Here is a 15,383-nt window from a genome sequence, read left to right on the forward strand (position 1 = left end):
TCCCTTGACCTCTGTGTCACCGTATATGAGAAAAGACTAAAACATTTCCAACCAGAACACCCAGACCCAGTGTCAGTAGTATGTGTAACATGCTTCGTTTCTTTTCCTGTTGACATGAGTTTACAGCAATGTGCTGTTAGGGCAGCAGAGTACATCTAGAAGGAAATTTGTAACCTTATGGGGTGGAGAATGCTGCTTTGAAGTGAGGTAGCAAAGATTTCAAACTGAGGATGTAACACTAGCTGCTTTCAGCACTATATTGGCTATTCCACAGAGAAATTTATTTCATGCATGACAGTTGTGCTGCTTTTGGTCAGTGGTGATGATTTTATTGTATCTGATATTATAGTATCTAAAATCTGTAAAAACCTTTTCATTCACTAGTTTTTCATTCACTGATTCACTCATTTCTGTGTGGCAACGCCCCCAAAGTTCTCTTCCACTTAAAAAAGCATGCTGTCCGTCACAAATGACAGCTTTCCTGACAGCGGTTTCTTTCAGTGAGGAAAAAATGACAATTGTAGTATAAAATGTTTTAGAGACGGAACTTCTGAGATTGTAATGACTGGAGCCCATTACTCTTTTAAGGATGCTTTCTAGATGCTTTTACAAAGAAATATGGTACTTTAAGTTTTAAAGTAGTTTTTTCTGTGTTCCTGCTTGCTACCCTTGCTGTGGGTTTCATTAGTGGGGGCAAATATTCTGTCAGTCTTGGATCCCAAGTAATGTCGATAGACTGTTGTGGGAGGGAGTTTTGCTTCCTGAAGGTGATCAAGAGTAAATTGAGCTTTTCAGGACATTGCAGCCATCTGCTTTCTTCCTAATATAATTCTAAGTGCTGGTCATGCTGTGTGAAGTAAAACAAAGATAATTTGTAATGAATGTTCAACTAATTTCACTGTACTTTGTGGCTTTTGTACAAAAGCCAAAGTATCTCACATACCTTCATGTTTTGAAAACAATTTATTTTGCAGTTTCTGTAATTGTATGTATGGACTTCTCTACAGAATTTTTGCATAGATTTTACACTTTTGTTAACCCCATTTTAAGCTGTGTGTTTTGGTTTTTTATTTGTTTGGGTTTTTTCTTTTTTTTTTTAAATATAGCATGCCATGGCATTGACAGGCTATTAAGGCTCTGTTCACCACCATATTGGCTAACTGTTCAGGACAGATGTAAATGAGAAAGTGCTTAAAATACCTGCGATTTTTCTGTGTGAAGATTGCCAATGTTGTAATAGCCCGGGATTTGAGCTGCAGCAGTAGGGAGCATTGGAAAATGGTTCTTTGTTCACTGCAGTCACAGAACTGTTTTTATTTCTTGATGGGATAAGCTGCGCTGCAAAATGGAGTAGTGTCCATTGCAATTATATGTGCAATTTGACAGTCAAAGCTATTTATAATTAAATTTTCTTTTAATGAATATACAATAGCAACAAATTAATATGACTCATTATTTGTGGAAAATAAATATGAAGACATGGCCAACTCTAATGAAAGTCTGTTTCACACTCAAACGACTATTTTCAATTTATACTTTGTCCAGCGTTCACTCATGTCATCTATTTGATTCTTTTATAATTTAGGCTTCACCATGGGAATTCCAGGCCAGTTGTAAATTCATTAGAATGACATTTGTAAGGCTACCAGAAGTTGCTGTGGGTTTCTGTTAGTGCTCGTATTGGGGTGAAGGTGTAGTGGGCTTGTGATTTCCTTTGATCAAGCTTCGGGAGATCTTTGCTAATAAGAAATGTAGAATTACGAAATCTGCAGTCACCTAAGCCTGCAACTATGTTCTTGTCTTTAAGCATATGACTGCCTCAAAGCTTTGCTTGGTCTGCATCTGAGAATGTGAACCTATTTCTAATTAAAATAACGGGAGAACTAGTAAGTAGAAGAACGGGGCATATTATATTTGGAATCTGTGATTTCTTATACTTACATCTGTAATGAGCTCATATATATCAGACCAAATTAGTATATATTAGTAGGTTTGAATTCTTACGGAGCTTTTCTTTAAAAGATATTTTGTAATTGGTGCAAACAGCTGATATTGTACGAGAACTGGGGACTAAGGACAAGCAAGTAAACGGAAGACTGGGAAATCAGAACATGATTTTCGGTTTCTTATTTGAACTTGCACCACATTAGTTACAATACCTAGTTCTGGAATAGTTTTCCCCTGGAGGGTGATGGTATGTAATAGACAGGAGAGCAGCCTTTGCTTGTAAAGGTGCTGCGATGAAAGATATGGAGCATTTCAAGGGAAAAAAAAATACATAGGGTGGGGGAAATGTTACGATTTTTTTTTTTCCAAATTATTGAAAACATTAGGTTTTTTTCTTTTGTAAATGTTCTGTCAGCAATTGGAATATTTTATACATTGTGCTAATCCTACCTTTATATAAAAGTCATAAATCTTATAAATTAATGTGTCAGGCAGTTACCAGAACTCTTCAGTCTGTTTCTTTTTATGGAGTGATCTGACACGTTTTGCAAACAGCAGACCTAGGTGCTCTGCATGAGTCCCAAACTGGATTTTTAGCGATCAGCTCACAGAAATGGACTCTGGCACTACTTCCAATCAGGCGAGAAAATGTGGTTTAACTTAAAGGCAATAATACTGGAAAAAAGATATGAATTATTGACCTTTTGACATTGGATTTTAAAGTTTAGCATAATGGTACTGTGGCCTATGAATGTTTTTATTGGTACTTCCATTAGCTGTCTAATAATCTTGACATTTCCAGTTACATTACGTTTTCTGGAGCATAGAAGTCTCTTTTTTTCATCTCCCTATTTTTCAAGCATGCAGATACATTTAATGGCTAATTAGCAGAATTAATTTTGTTGCTTACATTGCTTATGAAATTTGAGGGATATGATTCTGAACTTTTAGCTGACCTCTAAAAATATATATATGCAACTATTTACAAACACAAGTCACAGCTTCTTTGCTTATTCTGTGGAGAAAATACAATAATGTAACTTGCAGAAACTAAAATCTGTAATAGAGGGAAAACAATTTTGCGTTTAATACTGAAAAGGCGATTTGTGATACTGCAAGGCAATAAAAGAAAGGTCCAGTCAGCGTCTGTCCTAAAAGCAGCAGCATTTATGGGCAGGTCGGAATAACCGATATACATTACAGAATAGATTCTTATAAAGATGTTTTCATTATAGCAAATAGTTTGGATATTTTTAATATAGACTTTTGCGTATTACAGATTTCTGATAACTTTTGCTGACAACCAGCAAGTTCTTAAGTCCTGGAATTCTCTTGAGGTTTTCTAGTGCAGAGACCGAAAAAAAAATTGCTAAATGCTTCCAGTGCTCCAGCCCTGAAGCAACATTCTGCAACCAGATGATACGTATAAACTCGCTTCCCACAAGAGAGCAGTCTAGTGCTGAAGGAAAAAAAAAAAGCTATGTTTTTAATATCAGATGTTTTTAACCCAAGCATCTGTTTTGAAATTTTCTTAATTCAGAAAATGTCATGTTAAAGAAAGTGCAAAGTACTTAAAAATCATTAGGAATGAATAAGGCAATTTGGAGGAATGACAAACCACTAGTTTTTTTGAATGTGAGGAATGCTTTTGCAAGAGCCCTGGAAGAGCAATAACGCTGGAAGAGTCGTTACTGCTGGTACCTGTGGTACCTGCAGCATCAGTGGTGGAGTTTCTAACCCAAGAAGCTGAGATGTTGCAGTAACATGTTGCCACCCTGAGCCCGTTTCACAGATGTCTGTTTTCTTGCCTGCTAGATAGCCAGTGTGGGCCTCAGTTGCTGGGAGGAAGGGAATAGAAGTTGTTGTATTACACCGACAAATGCTTTTGAGTTGTGCCCTGAGAGTTACTTCTGCTAGTGTCTTCTGCAATTTTAGGAAGATTGTCTTCACTGGAATAAAATCAACAAATAAGAACGTGGTATAGGTGTCATGTCTGTTCTTAATTAACTGCTTCATACAACTAATGCTTTGATCTGTGATAATAAGTAAAGGGACTTACAATTTAAGTTTGTACTGATAACACCTAGATTTGCAATTTTGCTGAGAATTTGTCAGCTTGGTCACATCACTAGCACAGTGCTTTACTGCACAAAGCCTTTTTGACCCTCCTGCTAAATGGTAGTGGTGCTATTAAACAGCAGTGGATCTAATCTTTTCAGTGCAGGACACTGAGTGAGCATAATTTGATGTGTCTGGCAGTAGTGAAACACATTTGTTATTCAAATATTAAAGGAAAAGTTTGTATTTTTAATGCCAAACAGGCAAATTTTGGGCGATTTTTAGAAATCAAACATGCATAAGCCCAGTGTAAAAGTGAATTTTATTTTCTTTTAATATTTTTAAAGGAAATTATTTTACTCTTACTGGAGTATCCTTTCTGTTGTATACTGTGATGGGCTACTTCAGCTTCTGCCGGTTCAATTGACACGTGTTTCTGCCAGCATAAAAGAAAGCAGCTCCATTCACTGGAATTTTCCTAGTCTGCACCAGGAGAGAGTTTAGTTCTACTTGACCACAGAGGTTATTTCTCAAACAGCCTTTTTTTATTATTCTCTGTAGTGGCTTTTTGAAAAAAGCAGTATGCATCAGTAATGCCTTGGAAACATTCAGGGTCTGTCCATCCCCATGCACACACATTTTCCTCTTTCCAAGGAGCAAACCTTGATCAGTTGGATACTTCCTTGTGGCTCTTGTACCTTAGATTTATGTGAAATGTGGGATTCCAAATAGATACTTTATTTTAGGATTGATCTTCTTACAGAGCTTGCTTGTTTGCTAACTTGTTTCTTGGGGAAAAGTATTTCAAATAATTGCCTTCCTTGCAAAGACAGGGTAGAGTGCAGGATAGGCCAACTCCTTTGGCAGCCTCTTTAGAGATCGCCGATTGCAGATAAATATTATCTCTGTTTTTCTTGATAGTGTCTTAGCTCTACCTCTTCTGAGGTTTTATTCTTCCCTCTTTTCCTCTGAACTTTCCTTGGGTTTAGCCATCTTTCCTAGGAAGTGATGTTGATGTGGTTGTGCTGTGCCTGCTTGTGTAGTAATTTTCTGCCGATATATTTTTTGATCTGTTGATAAAGATAAGGATGGAGGTAAAAGGCGGGAAGTTCCTACTGGGATTGCAGAAACCAGTGCTTGGGCAAGGTGAAAAAGCCCATCTGGGAGCCCTCTTTTTGTCCTCGCACAAAGGTTACTGTGTAACTTTGGTGTTCTCTTTTCTCCGTGTACTTTTTCTGGTCCCTTGATGCAAATCCTTGCTGGACTGTTAAGGCACCTTGAAAGCAACCAGGCCCATGCTACCTCGCGGCCCAGTATCCCAGCGGAGCTTGGGGGAGATGCTGGGGGCGTGCTGGGGAGCACGATGCTGTGAGATAAGGGGGAAAGAGGAGTTACTGCAGTAAGTAGGCACAGAGCATACAAATCTACAGATCTACTCTTTGCAGGACAGTTTCTTCTGTCTTGGTATTTTTTGCCCGGTCCTGGAGATCTCTAGGTCTCTTACTTGCCAGAATATTGGTATTATTTTTATTCATTTGTCTTTCCTGCTCCCGCGCTGAGACCATGGTCTCTGAATAGAAGCGCAGCCATGGGGTGCGTGTGCTAGATGTGATCCAGTAGCACAAAGATTCCCAAACTGTGGTCTCCAGAAGGCTGCTTGTATGTTGCTGGCTCTCTCTGTTTGTTTGCAGCTGCTAAATTGCATTAAAGACTGCTAAAAATAGACAAAACATTTCTCCATTTACTTTCCAAGCCAGCAATTGCTATAATTGCCACTTGTCATGGGGAATATAAGTATGTGTGTGCAAGTGTGTGAGCATCTGCGACTTAGGGGGGAACTGTGGTGAAACAAGGTCTCCAAGAGAAGATCCTCTTTCCTTATCTGCTGCTGAATTAAGAGTTTTAGGGAATACTATCCAGGAATGGGAGGAGTTTTCCCTTCAATTCCCTTTTCCTTTATGCTTCATGCGAGTGAGATCAGATAATGTTGACTGACAGGTCAGGCACTCATGAAGACATTAGCTTGAATAAAGAGAGAGTCCAGGCTATGAAAAAATTCAGTTCCCTTACAGCAGTGCAAAAGTTCTGTGAATTTTCATTGGCACAATTTGTTGCCAAGCCTGATAATTGTTTTAATTGAAGTCCCATAGGGGAAAGGGAAGGTAACTCCACTCTTTGATTAGTAGCTCCAGGCTGTCTGTAGACTCAATGGAAGGAATTTTGAGGGTTTTCTCTGAAACCATAAGTGCAGGATATTTTAGAACTGCAAGCTCAAAATATCAATTTAACATGATTGTTTGATCTTATTATCCCTCCCAAATATCCATTCAGTCTCTTTTGGATCATGCAGTGAAGAAATAAAGTTGACATTAACTCCAAACAAAAGGCATATCATATCTCACGCTCTGTCAAGTACCCAGTGTACCAGCTATTCCAGATTTGTACTCTGTTTTATTGAATGACTTTTGTACTCTTTTATCTGGAAGTTTTATTGGGAAGATTTTAGGTCCCTGTTTTTATGGCTTTTTCGATTCTTCTCTGGCTTCCAAGCAAGCACTCTGCCCAGTGCTGGCAGGGGAGGGGAGGAGGCCGGGGGGGGGGGGCAGGAATCAGTGTCTTTTATTAGAACTAGGTTGGAATCTTTTCCTTTCTCCCAATGAAGTTTTAGGGTTTTCCCTTAAAAAAAACCAAACCAAAACACAAACAAACAAACGAAGAAACCTCATTATGGTTGCATAAACATGATCATTTTGGGAACAAAAAAAAAAACCCCAAACCTCTCCCTGGCTGTGCCCCCACAATAAAGCCCACTGCAAAACTGTGAGCATTTTTTGATCAAGAAATGCAGAGACTGGCTGTGAAAATGCTCAGTAAATTGAACATTTTTCCTTTTATTTTTTTTTTTTTTAACCTGTAGAGACGTTTCAGTGGAAAGAATTTCAGTTAACCTCTGTATTTCTCCCTGCAGTAAGGTCCAGAAGATATGTCAGCAGAGATCACTGGGAGGAACTTGCAGAGTTTCTTGTAGAGGCTTACCTGGGGAGAACCAGGGTGATGCGATGGGTTACCAAGCTCGTTAGCACAGCCTGTGCGTGGGAAGAGAAAGTTGAGCACGAAGAAAGAGCAACTGTCTCCTTGGTGTACAGTTTGTGCAGGCGCCTTGTGGCCTGCGACTATGAAATTGTAGCTGTATGAGACAGGCGGGAGAAGGAAGCAAAGGGGAGGGGAGCTAGCGGAGTGTTCGAGCCAGACAGTCATGGGAATTGAGATGAAGTTGACAGGAGCAGAGGTGAGCGAAACCTTAAAGTCGGGGAGGCTGTTCTAATTCGAGAGGAATGGTGCTGTGGAGCCAGTTAATGGATCTAAGTGGAGTAGTTAGAGGGGAAGGCGAAGTCGATCTCAGGCTAGATTAATCCCTGATGTAATCTTGTTGGCATCATTGTGCTGGCTTTCCTCCTTTTCAAGCTTCAGTGGAATTCCTTCAAAGATATATTTGGCCCTTCCAGTTCTTGTTTTACCAGATTCCACTGAATCATCATGTTTTACCAGATGCTACTCGGAGCCTCTGCCCTGGATTACATCACTGGTGTCAGGGCAGCCGGTCGGGTTACCGGGAGAGTAGGTTTCCTTATAAAGAAATTGTCATACTTGTGAAATGTTTTGCTTAATGAAGTTATGGCTGTAGCCGTTAAATTTGCAAGTATTTTCAGTGCCAAATAACTGAATAGATCAACAGCAAAACTCCATTTATGTCTGTGTGGGAGGCTGGCAAACTATTTCCATCATCTACTAGCTTAAACACTTAAGAGTCAAGTTCTCTTTCCAGCTTTGTCACCAACGCGCTTTGTGATGTTGAACATTTCACGTAGGACGCGCGTCCCCGTTTCCCAGTCCATGATGTGGGAACGATAGTATTCCCTACACTTAGAATGATGTGAAGCTTTACTCGCACATTATAATTGACTTTGAAACTCTTCAGTACCAAGTGCTATTAAGAAGTATGGGGTGTTACTGGATGTTGCTACGTAGCCAGCCCTTACTGAGCCGACATACATTTAATCTGATTCTAGTAATAATGTTTAAATACAACAAAACTGTGTCAGTATAGATGGCCTTCAGTAAAGGAAAAGAACAGATGAAGTACTTGGAGAGGTACATATCACTGGGATCTAGCCGCCTATCAAGTGAGGAATGCATATTTATTTCTGTAGGAAACCACAAATCCTTTGTCAACAGAACTGACAGGTCATCCTTGACTTTTTAATCCACAGAATAGCCTTATTCATTTTAAATTTGCCTTGTATTACAGCATGTGAGTTCAGAGTCAGACCTGAACATTCTCACCACATGGAAAACATTTCAGAGGAGAGATGGAAAGCATTATTTTGTAAATGCATTTATTAACAGCGCAAACCGGAACAATTGAGCATGTCAGGCCTCAGTTTGATTGCACCACGTCCCATGAATTTGTTGGTGATGGTTTAATTGCAGTTAAAAAAGAAGTACAGAAATTTCAGTGAAGAGAACTGTATCATAAGGGTACCTTTTTTTGCTCACATACTACTGTATCTTGAATAATGGATTTTTTTGACAGCTGGATTTCTTAAATTTGATTTTCTATTTATGAGATGTCAAAATATTACTGTATTTGGCCAGTGGTCATAGAGTTCGTAGTCAGAATCTTGTTCAGTTTCATGTTTGATCCTACTGATGCTAATAGATCTACCTAACCTCAGTTTGTGAGCACCAGTGTGATTATACCTGAAACAGAAACAGATTCCCAGGTTTTTCCTGGGAATCTTGCTAGGAACAGCCTTTCTCCTTGGAGTTTACACAGTGGACCTCATCCATCATGAGAAAGAAATTTTACTTAAGAGTTCTCAAAGAATTTAAATCTTTTTCATGAACAATATGTTGAGAAGTGGCTTATTTACTTCCAGGCAGTGGAAGTGTTGTGTCAAGATGGACTCTGTGTGAAAAGGGTGGGCAAGCTAAGCACAGATCCACCTGCTTCTCTTGCAGTATGATCAACACCTTCCATAATTGAAGAGGACAAGCCAAATTGACCTAAATCTGCATGTTTCTAATAATAAAATGGAGTCAATAAACAAAAGCCACATGTACAGCAACTATGAACCTGTTGAAGAGATCACTTTTCATTGTGAGTAGCATCAGATGCCTGCTTAGCTGCTTTAAACTATTTGCATATTGAGTTCCTTGAAATGTTATGTTACACATTTTAGAAAATTTAATGAGGATGCTAATTAAAGGAGGCTAATTGAAGGCCTCCAGGATGCAGGATCACTATACCTTTCTTAGTATTGCTTGAAGAATGGTGGAAGCAATCATCAGCTGTTTGTGTCAGTACCTTTTTATTAGTTCACATCCTCTACTGGCCCAGCTGCCGAGTGGCTCATGTTAGTGTCCCCCTTAGCTTTCCCAGCTGTATTTTATTCAGTTGCTCTATATACCACATTTTGAAAGAAAAACTTCTAGTTAAAAGCAGGCACAATGAGTGAAGGGGAGCGGAGTGCCTGGATGAAGGTAATTCTGAACAAATGCATGTCTGAAGATTCTGCTTGAACACAGTGTAAATAATCTTTGTACCTTTTTATCGACTGCTTCTTGAGCGTTGTTTGCTCTGAGAATGTCGTGAGATTTTTCAGTACCTCAGGGACCAAGGAAGTCAGTTTGTAGACCTTGCATGTAGTCTGTGTTTCACATAATTTCTATTTAGAGAATCCTTAATGAGTGATAAATAATTTCCAAATGTGTCTATCATGCATTAATGCTTCTGTTGCATCAAAAGAAAATATTTTGGTTGAGATTGTTTCAGAGTATTGACATAACAAAGGCTTGAAGCCAGATGACAGGCATTGCCGTAAGTTTAACTCTGTTTCTTTTCAGTGCAAACAAGCACACATATGCACACACAGGCATTACACACCCCCCATTTTGCTAATGATGATCTGGGGTGGGCTTTGTCCACACTATGTCAGTACATACTGACACTACATCACTCTAAACATGACATATCACATACTGAGTGTTAATCCAAATAAAAGATGAGCAGAAAAAGGAAGAGTCGATTATTTATGAAACAAAGCAATCTGAGGGAAACCTCTTGAGAACAGCATAAACATTGGAGCAGTTTTCATTTATGTAAATGCCTTAAGACAGCTTGTGAAGCTAAGTAAAATCAATCTACGCCATGCACAGGGAGGAGTATGTTGGTGTCTGTGAACCAATGTCCTGACTGTAAGGCAAACTCAAAAAATATTTTCTCTTTTTCTTATAACCCTCTTTTATCTTACTTCCAAACTTGGTTAAAGTTAGGTCTTTAACACAGACAGTAAACTTGGACCGAAAAGTCAATGGTGCAGGTGTACAAGTACTCTAATGTTGAGAGATGTTTATTCTGTACTTGCACATGCTTTACATGCCAGCCCAAGCCCCGTGCAGAGAAGCTGCTTTGCCCGTGCCGGGTGGCCCACAGACTCTTCAGAAGGTACTTCCTAATTCCAGTGTGATGTCTTTGCTGGAGCAGGCTCTCTGTTTCTGTCTGTACTCTGCTTTTTGATGCAGAGAAGGAAACTGTTGGCTCCTTTATGTTGTATATTTAAGGCGCAATTTGTACTTTTTCCTCTTAAGAATGTTTTTTTCAAAGAAATGATGTACCTTTCTCTGTTGAACTACTTGTCCGCCTAGTATTTTAGAAGGCCTTTCAGTTCACATCTCCCTGTCTAAATCACAAGAGGCTAATATGCAGTATATGGAGTTCTTTTAGCTAAGATAACACACACAGAGCATCACCGGGGCTGGATTCTTCATGTTGTCAAGGAGCACCCAGAAGATGTGCAATGAAATGGAGATTTCTTTGGTGGTAACCTTAATCTAGATGGTTGATAGAGGCTAAAACTGCAGTTTTGGTCTGTTTTTTGTGGATGCTCAGCTAGGGGTTCTGCCAGGGCAACTCAGTAATGCTTAATGTGATGCTTCTTTTGTAATCTGGAGTCAAGACACCAGTTTGTCCCATTGGCCAGTAACAGCTGTCAGAGTGAAACATCCCCGTGGTTAATTACAGTGACCGATTTCCTAAGGTTTCTAAAATAGGTGCCTAAACTGAGAGAATCTTCCAGGAGGCAATTTGGGATATCTGACTTGGGAGTTTCTTGCTTTCTTTCTTGGGTTGTTCAAGCAGGCATGTTCTCTTAGTGTACACACCTTAAAATTCAGTGATGTCATTGCTCTTCTCTGAGGAAAATAAAATAGCGTGATTCTTAAAAATGGTGCTTCTAGTCAAAGGTAGATCTGGGTCTAACTAAGCTCTGACGTTATAGTGAAACCTGGGTGGCAAACTGATGAAAAAGACTTTGAGTTACCATATGTATTCACAAAGGACAGAGTGAGAAAACTGAAACTTGAGTCTTGCGTATGAGATTAAGACTAATCCCCCCCCAGCCCAGTTTGAACCTTGTGACTTGGTGTGTCAGTCTGGCACTGAGTGCTGGAAGGAGCACATTCGTTGTTAAAATCCCAGACTAGTGGGGATGTTACTAGATTCGCTGTTACACTTAGTCATTTACTGTGTTAATTCTCTCATTAGAAGAAACCATTTGTCAGCAAATCTCCTATTGTGCGTTTTTCTTTTTAATGAACTGAAAGATGATTTGCTTCCTTTTTTTGGTATTTTTCCTTTGTTTCACTACCTGAGATTAGAATAAATTACTTAGTTTTATCTTCAGGAGGACAGCCTTCTCTTTTTAGTTTAATCTTTCAACTGCAATCCTTTTTGTGTGTGAACATCCATGGTATGTAACTGTGTGCTTTGTAATGTAATCTTAGCCCTCACAAAAGCGAAATAGCAGATTTCTCTCTCTATTCTTATACTTTATCTTGTCCTTGTCTCTCTTGCTCATCAGTCATCCCAGGAAGAGCTACTTGTAATCAAATTAATTTCTGAGCACTTGTTAACATAGGAAACAATTTTCGCTTTTTAATTTTTTTTACTCAGTTGAAGCTGGGAATGGCAGTGGCTGAAGGTCCAGCTCCCTTACAGTGGCTGCAAATAAATGTTTAAGTGTTTATACATAGAGCAAATGTGCTCTTTTGGTATCTGAAATCAGGGATGTGAAATTGCTAAACCTTACCTAACGATACAGTATTTCCCTCAAGGTACTTTTATCTCAGTAGGAGCCTGTTACTATTTTTGCTGCTACAGTCAATGGCAAAAATACTGAAAAAGCTGTATGTAAAACCGGACAACATTAACACATACAGCACAGGACTAGAAACAACATTGATGAGACAGACTATTCCATCTCACAATTTTGATTCTTTTTATAATGTAGAAAAATTAAGAAGGCTCTAGTGTAGTTTATATCAAAAGATTATTTCTGAGAGCCTGGATAAACATTGCTAGAATCTATATTTCATCTTTCAAGTGTTTAACAAAGGATTATGGGATTGTCCTATAACCATGAGCTAAGGTATGGGAATTTACGTTTTCCTTTTTGCAGGATAGTTCCTCTTAAAATTATACTCTGAACAATGGCTTATTTTCTTGTGCCAGTACTCGATTCCAAATACTGTGGCTTGGCAGCAGGCAGGTCTCAGATTTCAACCACATGTATTTCAAAAAAAATCAAAAGATCCTTATTTGGCACTCCACTCACATATCTTAAAAAGCTGTGTTTGTGCGTCAGATTTAAAAATAATTGAAACCAGGGGTGCAAAAACTGAACTTTTCTTCCAGGATGTTTTGACTTCAATTGATTCCAAAAGCATTGAAGGGAACAGAATGGAAACCGTGTGCAGCATGCGGCATTGACAATGTGTGTAGAAACTTAACTTCGTGGAGCGTACATACATGATACTACAGTCACCCTTCTAAAAATATACATATTTATCTTCATTACATATTTAAAACAAATATATACACACAAGTCCATGCTTTCATGGCAAAACACTATGCAAATTTAATTTGGTAAATAGAAGGATCTCTTTGCCTATGAAAGTGTTGTGGATTTTTGTTGACTGAAAATTGGTAGCTATATCTCTATGTGCAATAATTTAAGACTGGAAGTGTAGTTTATGTGGAACTAAAACTGGTGAGGGAATTAGAATGGTGTCATACATTAGGTCAGAATGACAGAAGTTAATATCCTTATTTTTCAAAAATGTCTCTTTGGATCTTTAATATCTATTAATCTTTTTTTTGGCCATTAAAGTGAAATACTACTGCTTGTGCCAGAAGTCACAATATACAAGAGGATGTCTCTCTATTAATTACACTGTGTTTTAGAAATATTTGGAAAAAACGATGCAAACTCGGTAGCTGGCCTCCAGTAACACATAATGCAGAAACTTGTCCTTATTCCCAAGGAATTTTTGATTTCATCCACAAAAAATTATGTGAAAAGATGAGTCTCGATCTTCTGGAAATAAAATGTCCACCAAGGGAATGACTTAACACAGATATGTAAGTGGAGAAAACTCAAGCTTGCTTCTGTTCATTATTTATAGGTGAGGCAAAATGTTAACTAAGAGAAGGTTATCCCAGAAATTATCAAGCAAAGCACAAATTCATATCCTATTATGAATTATCCTATAGGATAATATAATGACAAATACAAATTAAACCCGACACATAATAAGCATTGTTTTTCCATCTTTTCATAACAAAAATTCTTGTGTGGCTGATGATGACCCTTGCAAGCCTTACCCCTTCCTGGCTATCTGGTACTTCCAAGGGGCGGAGGGATGTACAGAGCAGCAAAGGGTCCTGAGTGAAAGAGAAGGATCACAGGGCTGCGTCAGATGCCTTACATGACAAATATGTAACATTGTCATGTCCACACCACAAAACAAATGAGAAGAACAATTGGGAATCCGGAACAAGTAAAGAAGCAACACAGTCATCCACTACAACTAAAGGGATTCTTTGGTCACACACATTTAAAAAAAAAAAAACAACACCAAAAACACCAACCAAAGATGGAAAAAATCCAGCAAATTTCTACACACCTACTTACTCATCTTATGTAACAGAAGTAAAGAAAATAAAAAAAAAGTATTTACCAAATGGCACGTTGATGTTCGATCTTATGCCAGCCTTGGGCCTTCCATGAATTCTTTTCAATGTTCTTTTGTTTGCTAAGAGTTCCACTTGCACAGAAAACTAATGTGAAGTATTGTAATTCCAGTCACTTTCCAATTCCATAATTGGAAAGAAATTTCAATGGCCAAGTAAAAGGAAAACAAATACATTGTAGTATGAAGTCAGTTCTGTTTATTAGCATTTTTCTTAATCTTCGAGCTTTCTGGGCAGTCTAATGTGTAGGAATACATATAGGCATAAATAGAATCAGTTGCTATGAACAGTGGTGAATATTTTCTCAAATACTGATAAATTCTTTTTAAAGAATTTTGATACAGATTCAGTTTGAGTTTGGGCCAAAGATGACTGTCTTATTTGAATTAAATCAAATTTTAATTAATTCATATAAGTTGACTTAATTAATCTTCCTCTTCTTGACTTCATATCCTAACTTACGATTTCTGATGTGTCGTTTGTTCTATTACTTTTGTCTGTATCCTTCAGCAAACATCTTAATTCAGAGAGAAATCACAGTTAAGGAGATTGACACCTTTGTTACACCTTGGTTTAATAGCTCAGCAGGAGCTGTATTTGAGAGAGAGGGAAGACTTGACAGTGCATAAGGACTTGGATTAAAACAAAAACCAAAACCCAAAATCCATCTTCTCCTCCAGGCAGACAGAGGGACAAATCTTTCTCCTTATCCTCCCCAAGCCTGCCCCAAATGTGAATAGATAATATTAAAACTAAAACACCAAGGGAAAAAAAAAAACCCAGATTTCAAGCTGGCCTGGCCTGAGGGAGTACCACTTGATATTCCTGTATAAACATTTGCTCAGTTTTAGTGTGCCTGACATCATGTAAAAGACAGGGTGATTCACTGTAAGCATGAAATATATTTTATTTCCAAATGGATGACTCTCCTGTATTTATCTTTTTTCCTTATTGAAATCTTTTCCCTATTACTGGTTGATGTCTTCTATTTTTGCTGACATATATTAGCAACAGCGAGATAAAAATTTAAAAAAACCCACAAACTAAACAAAAAACAAACAAACAAAAAACCCCCAAGCAGGAAAGGGAATTCTCCTCTTTACCCTATGATCTGGTTCTTATAGATTCTGATTTTTGTTAGGCCTACAACTAATTTTCATGTCTTTTTATGGAGGTAAGCAAAAATATAGAATCAAAAAATGAATGGTGCAGTCAACTGGAAAGAGCAGTGCAGTTCTTATTATCTGGATTGAGTCAACGAACAAATTCTAAAAGCAAATCCCAG

Source organism: Calonectris borealis, chromosome 4, assembly GCF_964195595.1.
Source record: "Calonectris borealis chromosome 4, bCalBor7.hap1.2, whole genome shotgun sequence".
NCBI lineage: Eukaryota > Metazoa > Chordata > Aves > Procellariiformes > Procellariidae > Calonectris > Calonectris borealis.